This window comes from Myotis nattereri, assembly GCF_964212035.1.
Source record: "Myotis nattereri genome assembly, chromosome: 5".
Taxonomy (NCBI): Eukaryota; Metazoa; Chordata; class Mammalia; order Chiroptera; family Vespertilionidae; genus Myotis; species Myotis nattereri.
This window is the reverse complement of record NC_138080.1, coordinates 83,782,746-83,803,959: the sequence shown is the minus strand read 5'-3', so window position 1 is coordinate 83,803,959 and position 21,214 is coordinate 83,782,746. Positions and strand designations below refer to the sequence as shown.

Genomic DNA, 21,214 nt, shown 5'->3' with positions numbered 1-21,214 from the left:
GTTGATATCCGTGGGGGTTTTTTAATGAACAAGTGAACCATACAGATTGTCGACATGGGACCAAGATCTACCATTCACCAAAAGTGGAAAAGTTATGAACCCCACAGGCCAACCCAAAAAAGAAGGCCGGAAGAAAGAATTAAAGGGAAAGAAAAACAGCGCATGACGGTACCAGCTGAGGTTCTGAAGATGAAGAATCCCAAACAAATTATCCTAGACATGGAGAAACTGAATGAAATGGAGTTTTAATGCAGTGCCACAGCCACAGGTAAATGAGAAGGTGCTGAAAGACAAGCATAAAAGAGCTGCGTGAAACCTTTGAACGTATTCTTCGACTCTGAAAAAGAGAATCCAGATATTTACAAAGAACAGAGGAAGCTACAAGTAGAATATGAAGAGAGGAGGGCTCAACTTAGCCAATATTTTGATGCTGTCAAGAATGCTCAGCATGTGGAAATGGAGAGTATTCCTTTGCCAGATATGCCGTGTGTTCGTTCCTTCCAACATCTTGATCCAGGACATTCCACTTCCTGGTGCCCAGCCACCCTCCATCCTTAGGACTTCAGCCGATGGGCCTCTAACTCAGGCAGTTTCTATTCTTCCTCTTCTTGGACAGGGTGTTTTGTTCCATGTTTGCCCCCTGGCAGAAAACCTCTAAGTCTGTCCCCTAGTCCAACTCTTCCTCAAGTCTTGCAAATACATGGCCCTAAAGTAAGCTTTGCCCATGGCTCTTCCCCGTCATCAGGAGATGAAGACATGTTATTTAGTCCTAAACTTGCTCAACAGGGTCATGATGACGATGTTTCCAGCATCAGTTAAGATGATGGCTATCTTGAGAACATGGATCAATATAAGCATGATGACAGTACTGATGTCAGCTACATGGACAGATCAGATGGAGAAAGTGAGGGGGATAAATTTGTACATCATGATGATAATGAAAGAGACAAAAATGGAGAAAAATATCAGGTCTGAGTGTATGATTTGAAGATATGCCTGGAAAATCAAGGAAGAAAAAGAAGAACATTAAAGAGCTGACTCTTTTTCAAGCCATGATGCTTCCAATGGCAGGTTTGGAAATGCCTGAGGAGGGATGGGAAGTAAAGGAATTTTCAGAGGTCGACAATGAAGGTGATTCTGAAGCAGAAAAGCAACACAAAAACAGCATAAAGAAGAATCTGATGGTGCATTTGCTTCTTCACAGCAACAGGCTCCCCCACAGTCTGTTTCCCCTTCTCAGATACAAGCACCTCCCATGCCAGGAGCACCCCCTGCTCCATCTTGATTGCCACCTGGACCACCCCCAGGAGCTCCTCCATTCCTGAGAACACTTGGAATGCCAGGACTCCAAGGAAGGACCTTTACCCCGACTTTAAACTCCAGGACTACCAGCAGGCCGACCTCCTGGCCCTCCCCAGGTCAACCTCCAGGTCTGCCTCCTAACCCTCCTCCTCAGGGACCCCCACCAAGGCAACCTCCCCGTGGCATAATGCACCCACCTTTGGTGCCTCCACTCGGACATGCCCCACCTATGCTTTTCTCACCAGCTTCCTTGCCAAGTTTTAAGTGCTCCACCCAACTTGAATCAGCGACCCAAGGTGGGTGACACGAGTGCTGAGAAGAAAGCCACAGCAACCATCAGTGCCAAGCCACAGATCACTAATCCCAAGGCAGAGATTATTCGACTCATGCCCACCACACTGAGGGTCCATCAGGAAAAGAAAGAGGCTACTGCTGATGCCCAAAGAAAGTAAGAGCATGATCCTGCTGTGCCTCTTGCAGAAGCAGCCCCCAAATCTGGTCCATCTGGTCCTATCTCAGTACAAACTAAGGATGATGTGTATGAAGCTTTTATGAAACAGATGGAAAGACTGCTGTGACAACTTCTGATGCCTGAACATGCTTCTGTTCACATCATTGGTTCATGGAGAAAGTGGCTCTTAGGAAACATAGGCAAAGAGCTACTTTCACTGTCATGGTATTTTCTAATTTCATTTAAGGTAATATCTTTATCCTTGTCTGAGAATTCACTGCACATAATAAGAAAGGGCATTTCATTCGGAATCAGTTGGTTACTGAAGCAGTTTTACTAACTTCCATTCCCTTTCATACTCCCATTTTCATCCCATCTCTTACCCTCTCCAATTCTTTGGGAACCTGTGATCAAGAGAATCTTTGTTACTTATTTGTTTTGAGTCTTATATGTGCTGTGGGCACTGGAGTGGAGATTTTGGTGGGAGAGGGAGAGGATTATTTCACCCCATCTTGCCTTTTGTGTTTATTTTTAACATTTTCTTATATTTTGTAATACTGTAATGAAATGAATCACAACATCGTTTCCAAATACAAAGTGAGATGTATGGGAAGAAAATGTACAATTATTTGATTAAAATTACTTCCCACTGACCTAAAAATAAAAAATAAAAACACAAGACAGCCAGGTAAAATTAAAGTAAACAAATATTTGAGGACTGACTTATACTTCAAACTTTCCATTGCTTCTCTGAAATTCAAATTTAAGTGGGCATCCTTTATTTTGTCTGTTAACTCTGAATTAAATCAATACCACAGATAACTATTTTCTTTCCCTAACACATGAAAATCCATTTTCAATTCAATTAACTATTCTTTAACATATATAGAAAAATAAGGTTCTCTAATGTAGTGGGAATCTATGTATGAAGCTGGATTAATGAACCTAAACTAGCCACCATTTACTGAGGGTGTGCCAGCAATGTGCTAAGCACTATGCATTATTAGCTCACTGAATCCTCAAAGTAGCTCTAGGTAGGCTCATGTACTGTTATCTCTCTTTCTCAGGTGAGCAAACTTAGGCTTAGAGAGGGTGGAATCAAACTCAGGTTTCGGCGTCCCAATTTAAACCAAAACGTTAAGTCTAGGGACCACTTGCCAGACTCAGGTGTCCTTAAGCTAATTCTAAATCTCCAGCACCACAGTATCCTATCTAATAAAAGAGAAACATGGTAATTGGCGTACGACCGCTACACTTCCCATTGGCTAATCAGGGCGATATGCAAATTAACCGCCAGCCAAGATGGCGGCCAGCAGCCAGGCAGCTTGAAACTAACATGAGGCTTGCTTGCTTCAGTGATGGAGGAAACCAACGTTCCCTCCTGCCTTGCCGGCCTCTGAGCCTGCAGTTTGAAACATTGTAATAAATATAGAAGCTAAACAAAACCCCAGAAACCTGCTTTCAGAGAGCCAGGATCTCAGAACTGGAGTTATACATTGTTTCGATTATAGAGCCCAGCAGAGGCCTCAGAGCTGGAGCCAGAGCTAAAGCTGGCCCAGAATAAAAAACGAAAAAAAAGAAAAAAAGGAGCGGTTGGGAGCTTTAGTCACCCGCAAGTCTGAAAACAGCCCTCAGCCCCTCACCCAGACTGGCCAGGCACCCCAGTGGGGACCCCCACCCTGAAGGGTGTGTGACCAGCTGCAAACAGCCATCATCCCCTCACCCAGGCTGGCCAGGCACCCCAGTGGGGACACCCACCCTGGTCCAGGACACCCTTCAGGGCAAACCAGCCAGCCCCACCCATGCACCAGGCCTCTATCCTACATAGTAAAAGGGTAATATGCCTCCCAGCACCAGGATCAGCGTGACAGGGGGCAGCGCCCAAACCCCCTGATCGCCCTGCGACTCTGTGTGTGATAGGGGGCGAGGCCACAACCTCCCTATCTGCCCTGCTCTGTTCGTGACAGGGGAAGGCGCCCCAACCTCCTGATCAGCCCTGCTCTGTGCCTGATAGGGGGAGCTCCCCAACCCCCTGATTGCCCTGTGGCTCTGTGTGTGACAGGGTGCGACGCCCCAACCCCCTGATAGGCCCTGCTCTGTGTGTGACAGGGTGCGGCGCCCCAACCCCCTCCCCCAACAGGCCCTGCTCTGTGTGTGACAGGGTAGAGCCATAACCTCCCCGTCGGCCCTGCCCTGAGTGTGAGAGTGGCGGTGCCCCAACCCCCTGATCAGCCCTGCTCTGTGGGTGATAGAGGGCAGTGCCCCAATGCCCCCCCCCACGAGCCCTGCTCTGTGTGTGATGGGGTAGAGCCATAACCTCCCCATTGGCCTTGCCCTGAGTGTGCAGTGGCAGCGCCCCAACCCCCTGATCGGCCCTGCTCTGTGGGTGATAGAGGGCGGCGCCCCAACCCCCTGATCCGCCCTGCTCTGTGTGTGACAGGGGGCGGTGCCCCAACTCCCCTATCGGCCCTACTCTGTGCGTGACAGGGGGGAGCTCCCCAACCCCCCTGATGGGCCCTGCTCTGTGCGTGACAGGGTAAGGAGCCCCAACCCCCCCGATGGGCCCTGCTCTGTGTGTGACAGGGTGCAGCGCCCCAACTCCCTGATCGGCCCTGCTCTGTGCGTGACAGGGGGTGGCGCTGCAACCTCCCCATCAACCCTGCCTTGAGTGTGACAGAGGGCGGTGCCCCAACCCCCCAATCGGCCCTACCCTGAGAGTGACTGAGGGTGGCATTGCAACCTCCCAATTCGCCCTGCTCTGTGAATGACAGGGGGCGGCGCCCCAACTCCCCAATCAGCCCTGCTCTGAGCCCGACCAGGGGCTGCACCTAGGGATTGGGCCTGCCCTCTGCCACCCGGGAGCAGGCCTAAGCCAGCAGGGCGTTATCTCCCAAGGGGTCCCAGACTGCAAGAGGGCACAGGCCAGGCTGATGGACCCCCCTTCCCCCCCCGAGTGCACAAATTTTTGTGCACCGGGCCTCTAGTCCTATATAATTAAAAGAGAAACATGTAAATTAATCGTCCCTCTGCTACACTCACCAGCAAATCAGAGTGAGTACGCAAATTAACCTCATCGCCTCTGTGGAGACTGACAGCAGGTAGGAGGCAGCTCCCAGCATGGCCCACTTGGCCGTCGTCATGGCGACCCGGGAGCAGGGAAGCACGGCCCACAGGCAGCTCCCAGCATGGCCGGCTTGGCCATCACCGTGGCGACCCAGGAGCAGGGAAACACTGCCTGCAGGCAGCACCCAGCATGGCCTGCTTGGCCATCGCTGCGGTGACTGGGGAGCAGGCAAAGTGTGGTCCACAGGCAGCACCCAGCACAGCCTGCTTGGCAGTCACTGCAGGGTGCAGGTTAGGCTGAGGGACACCCTCCCCGCCCCCCCCCCCCCCCCCCGCATGAATTTCGTGCACCGAGACCCTAGTATATTAATTATATTTCAATAAAGCTGTTTAAAATGCTTTTTAATGCCCACTTCTCTATCAATAAAACTGAGAAACTTCAATCCACAAAACCTCTAAAGCCACTTTGGTTGGTGATTATAATTGCTTTTTCTCCCTGCCATTCTACTGCCAGATCTCAGCAACTTCACCTTTCATGAGCCTTTCCACTAAAATTAAGGACAGAAAAAAATTGAAGGCGACCAAACTTTAAATGAGTTAAATCTTGGTGACTGTGTACAACTCTGTTAAAAGATGCTTTAGAAATAAGACTAAAATCAAAATGAAATTTGAAAAATATCAATTTCAACACATCCACTTACAGCCTTCATCACCAATGATAATGGAGTTGGGCTACAAATGAGAAAACCGTAGCCGTTACAGATGCCTATTTTCCTAGGCATCAGTTGTAAACAAATGCCTCATTCATATAGAAGGTACCACAGAACAGTTGTTCTCATCTCAACACTCACAGCCTCTGGAGCTGCCAGGGACTTAAGAGGGAACAGATCCTCTTTGATGCTCTTTTCATTCAGTTTTTAGCCACTTTCCACAAGGTTACTGAACCTGACCTACACCCACTCTAGTCTCCCCAGACAGACGGCAACTGTTTATATGGATGCTCTAACCAATGGCTGGCATTACAGATGAGCATGAATGGCACGGATTTGATGCATTTTTAAACAATGCAATGTTTCTCCAAGAAGTATCTCGTGGGCTACTCTAACCACAAGAGTTCAGGACAAGGCATTTTCATCCTTATTCCTCATCCTTATTCCTCATCAGGAAAACAGTTGCGTTTAGACACAAGCGTGGCCAAAAGCAGGAGGAATTCTTCAGCATATTTGTCTTTGGAAGGCAATATATCTCCTTGGTAACAGTTCTAAAAAAGAAAATGGGGGAGGGGGGGACCTCTACTAAATCTTACACCTTAGCAGGCTGTTCTTCATGCAAGGAACTTTTTCTCAAAGGGATGCTTAGGATTTTCATTTTGTTTTGTTTGTCTTTATTAAAAAGGGGCATCTAATACCTTTCAAATGGATCCTGTGGCTTCCTCATCTATAAAATGGAGATGATGGTAATAGTGTAGAATCACTACCTTATAACAGTGATTTTCAACCTTTTTCATTTCATGGCACACATAAACTAATTACTAAAATTCTGCAGCACACCAAAAACACATTATATATTTTGCCAATTTGACAAAAAAAAAAATAGGTATAATTTTAATTCACTCACACCAGACGGCTATTGCTGTGTTGGCTGCTGTCACTTTTTTATTTGACAATCTAAGGGAAAAGAGGTCAGAGCCCCTGCCTAAACAGTCAGGTATTGAATGTTTTAAAAGTTCTTGTGGCAAATAGACTGAAAATCGCTGCCTTATAAGGCTGTTTTGCAGATTCAGTGAGAGCGTAAACAGGACTTACAGAAGGTCTTGGCACGCTCGGCATCATCAACAGATAGTAGCTCTGACTGTCACTATTCCCCAGTACAGCACTAGAACTATGGATATTAACTAGGGGATGACAGGAGGGAGAACTGGATGATTGTAAAACACAATTCAAAAGGCTCATACAGAACTAATTCCACAGCTCAAGATCAAAGAATCAAAGCTATGCCGAGAAAACAATTTTTAAAAGAAAGAAAAAGCAGTCAGCCCTGTACCCCAACCAACTAAATCACACATCCACTGTTCATGTGATTAAAGATGCCTTAAGGCCCTGGCCAGGTAGCTAAATTAGTTAAAGCCTCCTCCAGATGCACCAAGGTTGTGGGTTTGATCCCTGGTCAGAATCAACCCATGAATGCATAAACAAGTATAAACAAGTGGAACAAGAAATTGTTCTCTCTCTCTCTCTCTCTCTCTCTCTCTCTCTCTCTCTCTCTCTCTCTCTCTCTCCCTTCTTCCTTCCCTTCTCCCCTCCCTCCCTCTCTCCTTTTTTCTCTCCCTTCCTCTCTCTCTCTCTCTCTAAAATCAGTAATTTTAAAAAAAGATGCCATAACAACAGGAAATGGCACTTGCAATGAGCTGATGACTGAATCGTACATAAAGACACATACCCTCTCATACTCTGCCCATCAGTGACCTGATGATCCTCATCAGGGAAGATCAGGACCCATTCGATATAAAGGTCTGGACACTTGCTTAAGGTTGGAACAAAGAATGAACCTGGCATCTGGCATCGCTTCCATCTCTCACTGCCACACCCTTGCTTTCCTCCCACCCAGACGCTAAGACCTTGCAGCTTGCAGATAGCAGACATACAACTAGGAGTTTCCAAGCATATGTGAGCACATGAGAACACGCTGCTGATTTCCAAGAAGATCCATGGAAAGTCAGGAAATTACTGAACATCACAAGAAGCAGAAATAATCGGACTAGACAAGAAAAAGAGCCTGGGATTCTGACAGCCGTTTAATGTAAGAAAACCCCAAATAAAGGAGGAGGGATAAAGAGAGGGAAGGGACTCCAGTGAGTCATAAAGAGCAGAAATGAGTAATCTGTGTCTTATGGTCCTCCCAGTTCTGCACCCCAACCTTTAAATTGGGTGAATGTATTTACCATTCATCTGCTTAGTCTGGATTTTTTATAGTTATTTATTCTGCAGTAAATATTTTCTGGATAATCATGCCAGACAATGGGAAGATAAGCATGGCTCCTCTCGGAGCTCACATTCAAGGATAATAGAAGGATAACAAGGTATCACTTTTAAATTTGTCCTGATGGATCAAGGCATTTTGTTTAACACTGTGCATCTCGCTGCATCGGCCCAATGAATCACAAGCAAGTGAATAAGCAGCTGTGAAGGCAATTGCAATGGTGCTCCTGTGGCTCACGTCACCCTCTGCAGCTCACAGAACTAATCCTGCTGAGAAATTCATAGGGACAAACCCCTCAGCCTCAAAGCATCACTGCCAGGACCTTGGACTCTAAACAGACCCTACAGTCTACATTGTAATACATTATGAGAAGGACCCAAAATTCAGAAGACAAATCTCTAAGGGGGAGGAGGGCATTAAAATATTCCTCTGAAAAACCCACAGTTGTCATTCCTGATAGTATTCACTGCTGCCAGAGCTGTGACCACAACAGGAAAGGTGACCGAAATTGTGAGGTTGTTAGGTCTGCTGCAGAATATATTCAGGGCATCTCTTCAAGGAATTCTAATTTGGGAAGGAACAGTGTCACCTAAATAAGGCTGTTCCCGGGTTCAGGAAACTGCTCAAAAGCTGTTGGGCTTCAGGGAGACCGCTCGCATGCAGATAGCATGGCCGTGGGTGAAGAGGCCCACATTGCCATCTGACCTGGATTATCTTCTCAGCTCAGCCAAACGCGCTACAGCCCCAAACTAGTCAATTCCTTCCCTTTAGGGTATAGTTTCTGCTTTTATAAAACTGCAAGAACAATAGAAAAAGGAGAAGCATGGGGGGGGGGGGGGAGGAGATGACGGTTCACTGATTGCGTACACATAAACCAACAGCAGTTCCCGAAGCCAGCTTTAGGTGATATGATTCAGTTCCCACCGGAAACTCTTCGCTCTTCCTCTTCCTCATACACACCATGAAGGGCACTTTCGCCATCACCACCCTTCCAGGAAGAGTATCTTTTGAAAGGCAGCTGTTGGGCAATCTACAACTTCCTAAAACGATGTACAATGCTCCGCTGAAGGAAGAACACTAAAGCACAATATCCAGCAATGCCCCAAACAAACCCCTGTTTCCCTGCTGTGGACCAGAGAGGCCCAGCAATGGCACAAGGTCACTAGATAGGGAAGCCCAGGGTGGCTTCCAGAGGAAGAAACACTTGAGCTGAGATGTGAAGGCAGAACAGTTATAGGAAGGGAGGCAGAGGAGTGCTACATAGAGGGAACTGTGTGTGGCAACGCCCTGTCAGGGTAGGCACATGAGCTTCTAAGGGGGCAGAACAGGGGTCCGTGGCTGGAAAATGCAAAGATGATGCAAGATACAACTACAGGTGGGCGAGACTATGATATGGTTGCAATCAGGGGCCACTAACGGGTTTTAGGCAATAAGGTGACATAATCAGACTTTCATTTTGAAAAGACCAATGTGACTACAGAGTGGCCAGTGAGCCCCAGTGGTGAATACTAGCATCCACTAAATGGGAACAAGTGTCTGAGACACCAAGAAAGAGAAAAGCTGGGCAGAGAAGGGAGAAGGCTCAGGTGGATGGAAACATCCTGTATCCATCCCCCAAAATATCCTAAGCAGTACCAACATCAACTAGGCGCTTGTAAGAAATGCAGCATCTCAAGCTCCAATTCAGAACATGTATTTTAACAAGGTCCCCAGGCAATTCAAATACACAATAAAGCTTGAGAAGTATAGCTCCGCGGCAGAGGGGGTACCAGCCTTTGGAGAGCATCAATTATACCACTGAAGTCCTGCATTTTCAAGCCCAGTTTTAAACACAGTCTGCAATGAAGCTGCAAAACCCAAATACCTGCCCTATAGTTTAAGTAAAATGGAATCACACACAAGGCTTGACATGAAAGATCTCATCCTACGCCAACCAAGAGGGAAACTAGCATCTACTTGCTCCTTGATCCTGCTAAAACCGTGAGTATAACAACCACACAGGGTGACTAGGGCCTTCATACAAAGAAACATCCTGTATCCATCCTCCCAACTATCCTAAGCAGAATCCAAGTTGCTGGCAAAGCTTCCAGAAGCATCCATGAGTCATTCACCTTTGAGGGACAGCCCCTCAGTACTCAGCACTATTCACCTTGCCACCCACTTGAAAATGAGCAAAGTCATTTGCAGCATTCATCAATCTTGCAGATCACAGTTCTATCAAGCTGTAAAAACACTTGCTGGCTTAATCACTGCTTTTCTGTGACGCCTAAACTAAGTCCTTTAATCATTATGTGTCCCAGTTTTTTCCCATCTACAAAACAGGAACCCTAGCATTTATGCCCCCAGGAATGCTTTAGGGATTAGGGAAATAATGTTTTCAATGCTCTTTCAGGCTTATCTGTGCTATTTAGTTCATAAAGCTTTGATTATGTCACTATGTTACTCAGAAAACTTACCACTGAAAGAGGACAGACTCTTCAATGTGGCACCTGAGCCTTCCACAATCTAATCCCAAAACACTTGCATTCTTACTGCATAGATGTTCCAGTCAACCCCTCCCTAAGTTCACATGTCCTGTTTGTTGAGACCTAAAGTATGAGTAGGCACTGACCAAACAAAGGGAGACAGGAAAGGCACAGGGACACCAGGTAGAAGGAACAGAAATACTCAATGGACTGAAGCCGGGAAATCCATCATCCACTGGAGAAACCGAAACAAATCACAAGGACAGGAGCACAGAGCACAGACACGTAGGCAATGTGAGGCTGAGGGAGTGGCCAGGGGCCAGAATACACAGGGCTCTGAAAGCCATATCCAGACATCTGGACTTTATCCTTAAAGGACTAGTGGGAAGGTTCTTGAAGGCAACCATCCTTTGTAATAAAACCCTAATATCTACACTAATAAAAGAGAAAAATGGTAATTGGCGCACGGCGATACCTTTTTCATTGGCTAATCAGGACTATATGCAAATTAACTGCCAACTAAGATTGGCAGTTAACTGCCAACAAGATGGCGGCTAATTTGCATATGTAGGCACAATGCAGGGAGGCGAAAGGGAAAGCAGGAAGAAGCCCCCTGCCACTGCCAATGATCGGAAACCCAGGGGGGAGCTAAGAGCTCCCCAGGGCCGCCTTTGCCCTGCCCCCCAGCCATGATCGGAGAATCAGGCGCCTTTGCCGCCCTGGCCAGTGATAGCAGGAAGTAGGGGTGGAGCCAGCGATGGGAGCTGGGCACGGTCGAAGCTGGCAGTCCCGGGAGCTAGGGGTCCCTTGCCTGGGCCTAAAGCGAAGCCCAGGATCGCGGCGCCCCCCGCTGCCACTGCGGGTCCCCGCTGCCTGGGCCGGACGCCTAGGCCAGAGGCGTTAGGCCTGGGCAGGGGCGGAACCTGCAACCGCGGGGAGCTGGGGGTCCCCTGCCCAGGCCTGACACCTCTGCCGGAGGCCTCAGGCCTGGTCAAGGGGCCGATCCGGTGATTGGTGATCGGAGGGTGATGAGGGTCAACTCCTCTGGCCGAGGCATCAGGCCTGGGTGGGGGGCAGAGCCGGGGATTGGGGGGATATGATGGTCCCCTTGCCCAGGCCTGAAGCCTGGATCAGAGGCGTCAGGCTTGGGTGGGGGGTGGAGCAAGCGATCAGAGGGAGATGGGAGTCCCCTGCCCAGGCGTGATTCCTGGGCCAGAGGCCTCAGGCCTGGGCGGGGGCCAGAGCCAGTGATCGGGGGGAGATGGGGGTCCCCTGTCCAAGCCTGACACCTCTGGCGGAGGCGTCAGGCCTGGGCAAGGGGCCGATCAGGCGATCGGAGGGTGATGGGGGTCAACGCCTGAGGGCTCCCAGTATGTGAGAGGGGGCAGGCTGGGCTGAGGGACACTCTCCCCCCCCCCCTCACACCCAGTGCACGAATTTCGTGCACCGGGCCCCTAGTCCTATATAATAAAAGCCTAAAGTGCAAATTGTCCCCTCGGGTGGTAGTTCGACCAGGAGACCGCAAGTTCTACCACTCGCTATGACGTGCGCTGGCCACCAGGGGGCGGTGCGGAACATGGCGGGCATAGGTGATGCGGTGCTGGCAGCAGGCAGCAGTGGAAGTGCTGCCAGCCCCAATGGGCCCAACGAGAGTGGGACTGCAGCAGATGGTGGAGCAGATGAGCAGGTGGCACCAGGCCAAGGCGGGTGTAAGTGGGGACCCAATCACCCTGCCGATTGCCCTGCAGACTGCGACCAGCGGTGGTGGCAGGGGTTGAGGCTGCTGCCTCTTTCCCAGGCACTGAGGGAGTAAGGCAAGGGGCCCGGCCCCGACCCAACACCCTGCAGATGGCAACCAGCGGCTGGCAGGCCCTGATCGCCCAATCGGGGCCAGGCCCCGGGGCTGGGATTGGGAACTGGGGGGTGGATGGTGGCAACAACCTCCCACAGTGCCCAGGCAGGGGGCTGTGACCTCTCGCTGGTTACCTGGGGGCAGGGGGTTACAGGGTTGGAGGTGGGGTGAGAATGCAGGGTGTCCTCCGAGCTAGGTCTCACTCCCCCTGCTACCCTCCCCTTGGACACCAGGGCTCACACACTAGGGAAGCCCCACACTCAGGTGCCAAGCGCCCACAAGGCGCCCACCCCACACCTGTGCAGCCTCTTTCGGGTGAGCTGGGCCACAGTGGCCAGGACCACAGGGGCCGGCTAAGCTCCCTGTGGGTTTGCGCAGGAGCCAGTCTGCGAGGCCGCCGGGTGAGAGTGTACTGCCCGCCCGCCTTCTGTGTGGCGCCCCTGGGTGGCCCAGAGGCCCATGCTGCGCCCCAGCCTGCAGCGTCCAGATGCGCTCACTGTATCTCTGCATGGGGACTCAGGCACTGTGACTCAGGTGGAGGGGGGTGCACAGGGACCCAGAGGTCAGCTGGGACCTGACCTTCCACACCAGACGCTCATGCTTCGATTGCCTTGCCGGCCAGGCCTACGGACGGCACCCATTCACAAATTTCGTGCACCAGGTCTCTAGTACTATAATACTTGAGAACTGTTGTAGTGAAGGCAGAGGGTACCTCCAGAAACTTTTTTTGAAACTCTTTCAATCCACTCCACTTGGCCCACCAATGAAATTCAAACTGTTCTTAGGAAATAACTGTGGCAGTTTTAATAGCCATACATAGTCTCTTTTAACCAGAGATTATAATCACAGAACCAAAGACCTACTAAGGAACTTTAGCAATCATTTACTCTAACCCCTTATTTTAAAGATAAGAAAACTACAGTCCTGAGGGATTAAGTGATTTGCTCAAAGACAGAGGCAATTTGTGGCAGAGTCGATATTCAAACCCACGTCCTATGACTTCTAGGCCTAAGAGAATGGGATGTAGTAAACATTCTGATATAGGAATCAAAGCATTCATTCATTCAACAAATATTTCTTTAAGGATGCCATTCTAAGCACTGGGGATTCAGAAGTAAACAAAGAAAAATACCCTTGCCCTTGCAGAGTTTTCAATCTAGTAGGGAGATGCAGACAAAAAAAGAAGCCATAATAAATAAATTATAGCATATGTTAGAATGAGAACAGTGCCACAGAAAAAAAGTAGAAGGGAGAAGTGTGATGGAAGAGGCTGAGAAAGTGACTTCTTTAAAGAAGGTGAGTGCTTGCAGGACACTGAGACCTGGAAAGCTCATGTGAGCCCTATACATTCCATCATAGCTCACCTGCACAAAGTGTAGGTAATAGGGCTGAAACTCTGGGGAGAAATTCCCCCGTTTTCCTAACTGTTGACATCCATCCACCAAGTCCAACAAACACAAATCCACAATGCTAACATTCTCTCTGATAAAACGGGGGGAAAACACAACAACTCTCTTTCTGGCTTTGGTAAGAGGCCTTGATAGGCTAATGAATTGGAATGTAGTGAAAAAATGGATAAAGAGGACATTTCAGGCTGGAAGAACGAGTACATATTCTGTGTTTCGATAATGAACCAAGCCAATTTATTTCAGTTACTGCCAAATATGGATTAAAATGTGGGTCACTTCCTGAACACACCAGAAATGAAACTTAGATTGGCACCAACTTCCCAAAACCTGATGAAGAGTTGCTCAGAACTGAGAAAAAGAGGGCATCAAAAGAGGAAGAACAATGGAAACTACAAAGAGCTAGGCCCCATCTCCCTCCGGCCCCCACTCACCCCACCACCACCAAGCACGCAGTGCAGTGGCAAAGGATCAACACCATAATCCACTTTCTGAACAGTCTGTAATCCCACGAGATGGGTACTTTTACCAAACTCACTTTACAGATAAGAAAATTAGGACAACTGAGTCTCTGAGAGGTTAAAATGCCATAGAGTACACAAGAAACACAGACAGGACTAGAACCCAGGTCTACCAGATCCCACAACCATACTGGACCTCAGCAAACTTTGGCCCTTGGCCTGTTTTTGTATGTCTGACCCAGGAGCTAAAAATGGTTTTTACAGTATTAAAGGGTTATAAAAGCAAAGACAGAAAAGAATATACAACAGAGGCCCTATGTGGCCCACAGAACCTAAAATATTTACTACCTGGCCCTATACAGAAAGTTTGCTGACCCTAGTAGTCAAATCCACTGCACTAGCCAAGCACTACTGAGTGTATTTTGTTTCTCAAACCATAAAGATGGAGAGCTAGTGGTCATACGTGAGGCTATAAGGCAGTCATTCACTGGCTGTGGGTTTTGGAACTCTCCTGCATTACTTAATAGTTCTCACACAACATTTTGCTTTTATCTCTTTTAATATTTACCAGCAGAAGCCGTGCCCACCCCCACACCCACCCCCCTGGCCTCTCTCGTATGCACCTGACACCCCATTCCCTGCTCACTAGGCACTTACTTGGCTCTGAAACACTATTTTCAGGCTGCCCAGTCTGCCCAATCCTGGTGGTCCCCAAAACTTCAAAACTGTCTTTTGTTTCTCCCCCTCCAAATCTGAATTTCCAGGGTTACGTTATTAAAACAGCCTGATAGCCCAAACTAACTTATCCATATGTGGAGAAAAACCATGAGATATTCAGGAGGCACAGCCCTTTCTCTTCCCTGGATGGCCCTCGTTCAATTTACTCAGGCCAGTGTGGAGGAATTTTGTTGCCTTGGCCGCCTGGCAGCTATTCCCCCTTCTTCTGTATTTATAGCACCCTAATATTCCTCTGGGAAACCCTCCCTCCCTGACTTTTAGAATATTTATTTCATATGCTGTTGACTCCACTCTGGGCTCTGGCCAAACGAGCTTCAAGGATTATCTCAAGGATAAGCACGTATTCACAAAAAGCCAATGAGAGCCATGCTCAGGGCTTCGGTTCAAACTCCTGGCCACAAGTCATCTTTCCAATGCAAGGGAAGAGGCCATTTGAGAATGGTGCCAGCCTAAAGGAAAGCGAGGTTGAGAGATGCAAGAGACCTGACCTGCAGCCATGTGAGCCACAGACCAAAGTCAGGACATCCCTGGGCTTCCCAGCTATGGACCAGAGAAAGTTCCCTTTCTGCCTAAGCAGCTCGGATTAGATCTTCCCTCCCTCGTGAGGGAAAGCGGCCTGTCTGCAACTGTGCCTTATTAAAACCAACTGATAGGGTGGTGATAGAAACTGCTTCTACTGTCAGCAAAGTTCCTGGCCAATACTCTGCGTCCCTGCTGAGACCAAAGGGAGCTCACCTCTCTGCAGGAACAGGGGTTCTCTGAGAGATGTCAGAGCCTTCTAATTTAACTCAGAGTTATCTGATTAGAGCTGGGATCAGGAAGACTAAAATAGTAAGATTCTCACAATCAGAATTTTAAATTAGTACACTTTACCTCCTCCCACCCAAAGCTAGTATCTCTCCATCCTCGAAGGGAAAACAGAAAAAAGGCAAAGGGAATACAACAGTCATAGGGCAAGTTCTCCTGCTTCTATTATGTCCAGGGTTGCTTGGCAACCGGCCTCAGCCTGGTCATTCCAATAGACAAGGAGAGGAATGAATGTCAGGCCTCCAGGTCATACCGCATGTCCTGTTTATGGCCCCTTGACTGGAGGGCAGGGGTGAGTTCATGCTGTTCTACAAAGCTGGCAGAAAACAGCCAATAGGGAACCTGCTGTCTGTCCTCAGGGGCTCTCCCATTGGGTTTCTGTCTCTCCCACACTGGCCTTCAACGAACATAAACTATGGATGTTCCCCCAAAAACAGATTAAAAATACTTTCAAAAACAGCTTAATAGAAAAACAGAGGAAGATTTCTGACAGAGAGAGAGAGCTTTAATTGTATTACGTATTAAGATAGTAGAAATCAGTAGGGAGTGAAAGGCATGATGCATAGTCAGGAAAAGAGGCCAGCTCGTATTTTAGACTCATGACCCTGCTCACTCCACAGCCACCTCCAAGGATTCCGGCAACGAAAGCACAGCCACGGTGCTCTCTGTCTCTAGGTCATGAACTAATTTCAGGCATCTGAGAAGTCAGTAGAGACAGACATCTCTGCATTTAGCAACACATTTCAAAAGTAACTGTGGCAGCAGGTCTCTGCGTGGTCAGTACACTGCAGGAGCAGAGGGGAAAAATGTGGGTCAACGAGTCTCTAGTGCTTAGATGTCACAAACTAGGACACCTGTGTGTGGAAAGGCAGAGACGTGATCCTGTTCCTTCTCTCTCCCTGCCTGCTCCTAAATTAAATACCTAAAAATGACTGGTTTTCCATAGATAACAGAGACCACAGCCCAAGAGGCAGAGAGAGACAAGAGACTGGCTTTCATGCTTAAATTCTATTTAGCAAGAATCCAGTCCTAAATCCTAAAGGCTGTGTGGGAAGCACTGCTGTTTGTTGGCAGAATTCCTGCTGAGACCCTTTGTCCACATGGAACTATCCAAATAAAATGATATTAAATTTTACAAAAAGTCACTATAGGGTTTCAGAGAAATTCTGCACCAAAACTATGACTTGGGGGAATCCACTGGAGGAGCAGAGATGTGGTTCCAGCCTGGGAACACTGTCAACCAACAGCACACAGAGGCCTGCGATGTGAACAAAAGTGGGAGAAGCATTTTTCTTAATATTTTTAGAGGAAAATGAAAAGTCCTTTATAATTGTTTGTGAGGCTTATCAAGGGTGCCTTCCCATATGTGGAACAATAACTAAAATGACTATTAAAACTAAAGCTTTTAAATAGGAGGGTATGGAGGAGAATATATACTCTACTATTCAAAAGTCTCCCTTTTTAAAGAAGCATGAGCAAACAGTCTTGTTGATTTAAGAGTCAGCTATAAGTCCATTTCTTCTAGGTTTAAAGACTCTGAAGGAATCAATTCACAGGTTAAGCAGCCCAGACAAGGAGCTTAAAGAAGTTAAAATTGTCTTCTGAGTGACATGGGAAATTTGGGGCAAGAGAGACTATGTTTTTGAAAACATCAGTCTGCCTACCATGTGAGAAATGGATTCTATCTTACCAAGATCACTGTGATTCTGGCTAGTCATGATCCCAATGAGTAAAAATGGTTCTGCCTATGAAAACAGAAGAGGAAATACAAAGGGAAGAAAATATGATCCAACACAATCTATCCATCAAGTGAGAGCATACAATTTTCAACAAGTGTAAGTCACCAAGTGTAGGCCCAGAATACAAGGTCACTCCGTTCCTCAGAGTAGCATCCTCTGAACACATAATCTCAAGTTACCCCCCCTACCCATCACTCTTGATCTTATTTTATTTCCGTTGCGGTATTTCTCACTATCTGACAGTGTCCTGTTCACTTGTTTTCTTTGCCCACTAAAATATAAGCTCCATATGAGTCAGAACTTTGTCTTGTTTGGAGCTATGCACCCAATACTTAGAACAATGCCTAGAACATAAATGGAGTCCACTAAATATTTTTTGACCAGACTAATGAAGTCTAATTTCTAGAGACAACTCCTAATTCAAGGATTCATCTCCAATGAGAAAGTCAGACATTCAGATGTAGAGACAGCACAAAAACAATCTTTATAGTATTCCTATCTTCCAAAAGATGAAAATAATTAGTCATTAGAGTAGTACTATATGCTGTAATTTTGTGCCAGCAGCTTTACACACACTAAGTCATGTAAGCCTTACAATGCCCTCAAGTGAACACTATTATTCCCATTGTATAAAGATTATATAGTAGGTAGCACGGCACTGGTTTTGAGCAAAAGGAGTGGCATGGGACCAAGGTTCGAATCCTGACTGCAACTCTTTTGAGTTGTATGAGTTACTTTCACTTCATATGCCTCCGTTTCCTAATCTATAAATGGGGAGACCAGTATATATTGCCTAAGATTCTTGTGAAGATTCAATGAAATAAAGTTTGTAAAACACAACAAAAGTCTGACACAAAAATGGTTAAATGGCAGTAGATATTCTGGTACTATTTTGGTTCAAATAAATTTAACAATGGGACTCCTCATTCTGTGGCATTCTGAAAAGACATCTACTCTTTGTTCCTAAGGTTCTGTTCAAGCAGCAAGAAAAAGAAGGGAAGAAGCAGAGAGGTAGGAGCTGAATCTTAAAGTTATGGAAAGAAATGTAAGAGCAGCCTATGTAAATTTAGCTGACAGAGAAAACAATGGCATGTCTATAAGGACTATCATTTTGGATTGCTTGATGATCGTGAAAAGAGAGAGGGAGAAAGAACCTACCTGTCCAAAAGTAGGTCATTATAGTTCAAAAAAGTCTTGGCACGGCAAACCGGGAATATTATTTTGCATGTTCTTCTTTTACTCATCTATAATTTCTAAATTTTTTCTAATGAACATGTATTACCTATATAATCAAAAAATACAAGTTTTGGGGGGATTTTTTTTTTTTTAATGACCAGCCTATGTGACAAGAAACGCTAGGTAATATATGCCTCAGAAGAAGGAAGAAGAACATCCTGCTATTTTACTGTAAATGGCTTTATGAACCACAGGATTGGCAGCTTGAGGGAGGGAAATGTAAGCCATCTTATCCCAGTCGCACTGAAATATGTCCAAAATATATCTTTTCTGCAGAGTATAGAAGCAATACCTGCAAAGACTCAGATTTCATACTCAGTTCCCTGGCCTATCCCAAATAGGTTTCTAGGTCCCTAAATGGCATTATAAATACATCTAGAACTGTTCGAATAACCCAGATAACATGCTCTCATTCATGTCCCCAAATTTATCCTTTTGAAATATAAATCACTGACCTACTTTGTCAAAGACAATTTTAATAGCACCCTCTACCCCAATAATAATAATGGGAAACTTGAGGCTTGCAAGAGGTCCCATTGGAGAAGCAGAAAACAAGCACCTGGAGTTCCCCAGCAAAGCCACTAACCAGGGAGTGGGACATTCTGTACCCACCCTGGTTCTGAGCATGTCCTTTCACCTCTAAAACATAGCACAGGATGTGTAACAGGAAAGAGGGCCCAAGACAGCGAGTTTTACAAGATGGGACCACTCAGAGCCCCGACTTCTGCAGTTTTACGGTCCCCTCAAATCTGGGAGTCTTTTTAGCTATCATCCTAAAACTCTGAAAATCAGTTTCAGGTCATTCCCATTACTAAAAGGCTTTGTTTTTCCCATATAATCAAGAGGTCAGAGATCAGTCGCTTCTTTGGCCTTTTGGCAAGGCAAGATGGTGGTGGGGGAAGGGCAGACACAGTGAAAGAATGAGAGGGGAAAGAGAAAGGAGGAAAGAAAATGAGAGGAAGAAAAAACATAAATGGTAGAGAGCATGTTATCTACACTGGGCTGGAATTTCACAGAACAGCACAAGGCCTTCAGTAAGAAAAGACTTTCATGTTAAGATCTTAGGCACTCCCAAACCATTGCCATTTCAGCCATAAGAAACGTACTTCTTTATCAGTAATTCCAAAAATGGCTAAAGATGAAACCCTCAAAATGCACCTACCCAAATCAGAATATTACTATAATTTTTCTTCCTCTGGAGAAGCAAAAGTTCCTCTCTTTTGCTCCAAATAATGTGTCTACGTACTGGAAGTTGAGTTCTTCCTTCCCACTGTCACCAGGAAATTACTCTCTCCTGAGCCAGATCAGAACCCAGAAAGAGAGAAGAGTAAAGAAGTCCTAAACCGAGACATACATGCTCTCAGGAATGTGTGTGATAGAGTCCTTTTGCACTAGCAAATCTGTCAAAAGGTGAACAGAACAAAGAAAAATTGAGTGCCAGATCCACACATCCAGGCACTGAAATCTGGGGAGCTGCAAACTGTTTGAAAACAGCAAAGGAAAAGGATATGTGGTTTAGCAAGATTAAGGAACAAAGCAAACTGGAGAGCACCACACGTTGGGCCATGGGTTAAAAATCCTGAGGAAGTGGCTGCTTAGGCCTGGGGGGATGGGAAGGATGGAGGATGATGGCTAAGGCATCAGAGTCTCCTTGGAGAATGATAAAAATGTTTAAAATTAATTGAGGAGATGGAAGAAAAATTATGTGAATATACAAAAGGTCATGAATTATACATTACAAATGAGTAAATTGTGTATGTGAATTATATCTCATTAAGCTATTTTAGAAGAATGCTAAAGAAGGACCTCCAAGGTCTCCACCAACCATTGCCTAACCCACTACTCACACATTTGGGGAGCTCGGTAATATACGTGTTAGAGGTGTTAAATTAAGAGACGTGAGTCATCCTTTTCCTGCATAACATTTCACAAGTTTCTCACTGAAGATTACCATAAAAAAAAAAAAAAGTTCAATCTTCTTTCTTTAAAAGACTCAGTTCTCCAGATTGGAGGGGAGAGGGAAGATAAGACCAGAGCCTTCAGAACCCAGACTTGGAAGAACAAGTAAATTTTAAGTTATCTTCAGCCGGTGACCATCTTCATGCTTCACTCTGTGCTGCTCCCAGCACAAACCCCCAGGCCCTGTTGTGTTGCCTTTTCTCTGCAGTATGGTGTGGAGTTATGCCGGCCAGAAGAGGTGGGGAAGATGAGAAGCAAGCCAAAGTCATATCCCAAAAGACACTGAGGCCAAAAGCTCTCAGTTCCACTCCAATTTTCTATGCAATGGAGCAGAGCTTCCCTGCTGGGGAACTGATTACAAACCTGCTGGCTATGGAAAGAGGAAACAGGATTTCTTTCCAGAAAGAGAACCATCTTGCTGCTCTAAACGAAGCTGGCAACATAGTCGCTTGCTGACCTTGCACACTGAGCTCAGGGAGGCATAGGTCAGAGGGCCAGGAGACGGCAGCAAGCAAAGCTGTCTGAAGTCTCCAAGGCCTGGCCAGCAGACCAGAGACAGCGAGGCACGGCCAGAGCTGGGCGAGCTACAGATGCAAAGGCACCATCCCCAGGGCCTGCCTGGCCTCCATACTGCCCCGGTGGGAGTCGTGGGGCTGATGATCTGCTGGCCAAGCGGCCCAGGGTAGGCTTTGTGTCAAACATCTCAATGCACTAGTCAGATACAAACACCAGAAACCCCTGAACTTGGAAGAGAAG

The 21,214-nt window shown here is 46.8% G+C and overlaps 1 protein-coding gene and 1 pseudogene across 4 annotated transcripts in view; one reads left to right on the top strand and one right to left on the bottom strand.

Annotated features, from left to right (window-relative positions):
* Window positions 1–21,214, bottom strand: part of ARHGAP26 (Rho GTPase activating protein 26) — a 413,435-nt gene that overhangs the window by 375,579 nt on the left and 16,642 nt on the right. The window lies entirely within an intron of this gene.
* Window positions 55–1,880, top strand: LOC308519661 (WW domain-binding protein 11-like; annotated as a pseudogene). Its single transcript has one exon. The product of its transcript is annotated as a WW domain-binding protein 11-like (transcript).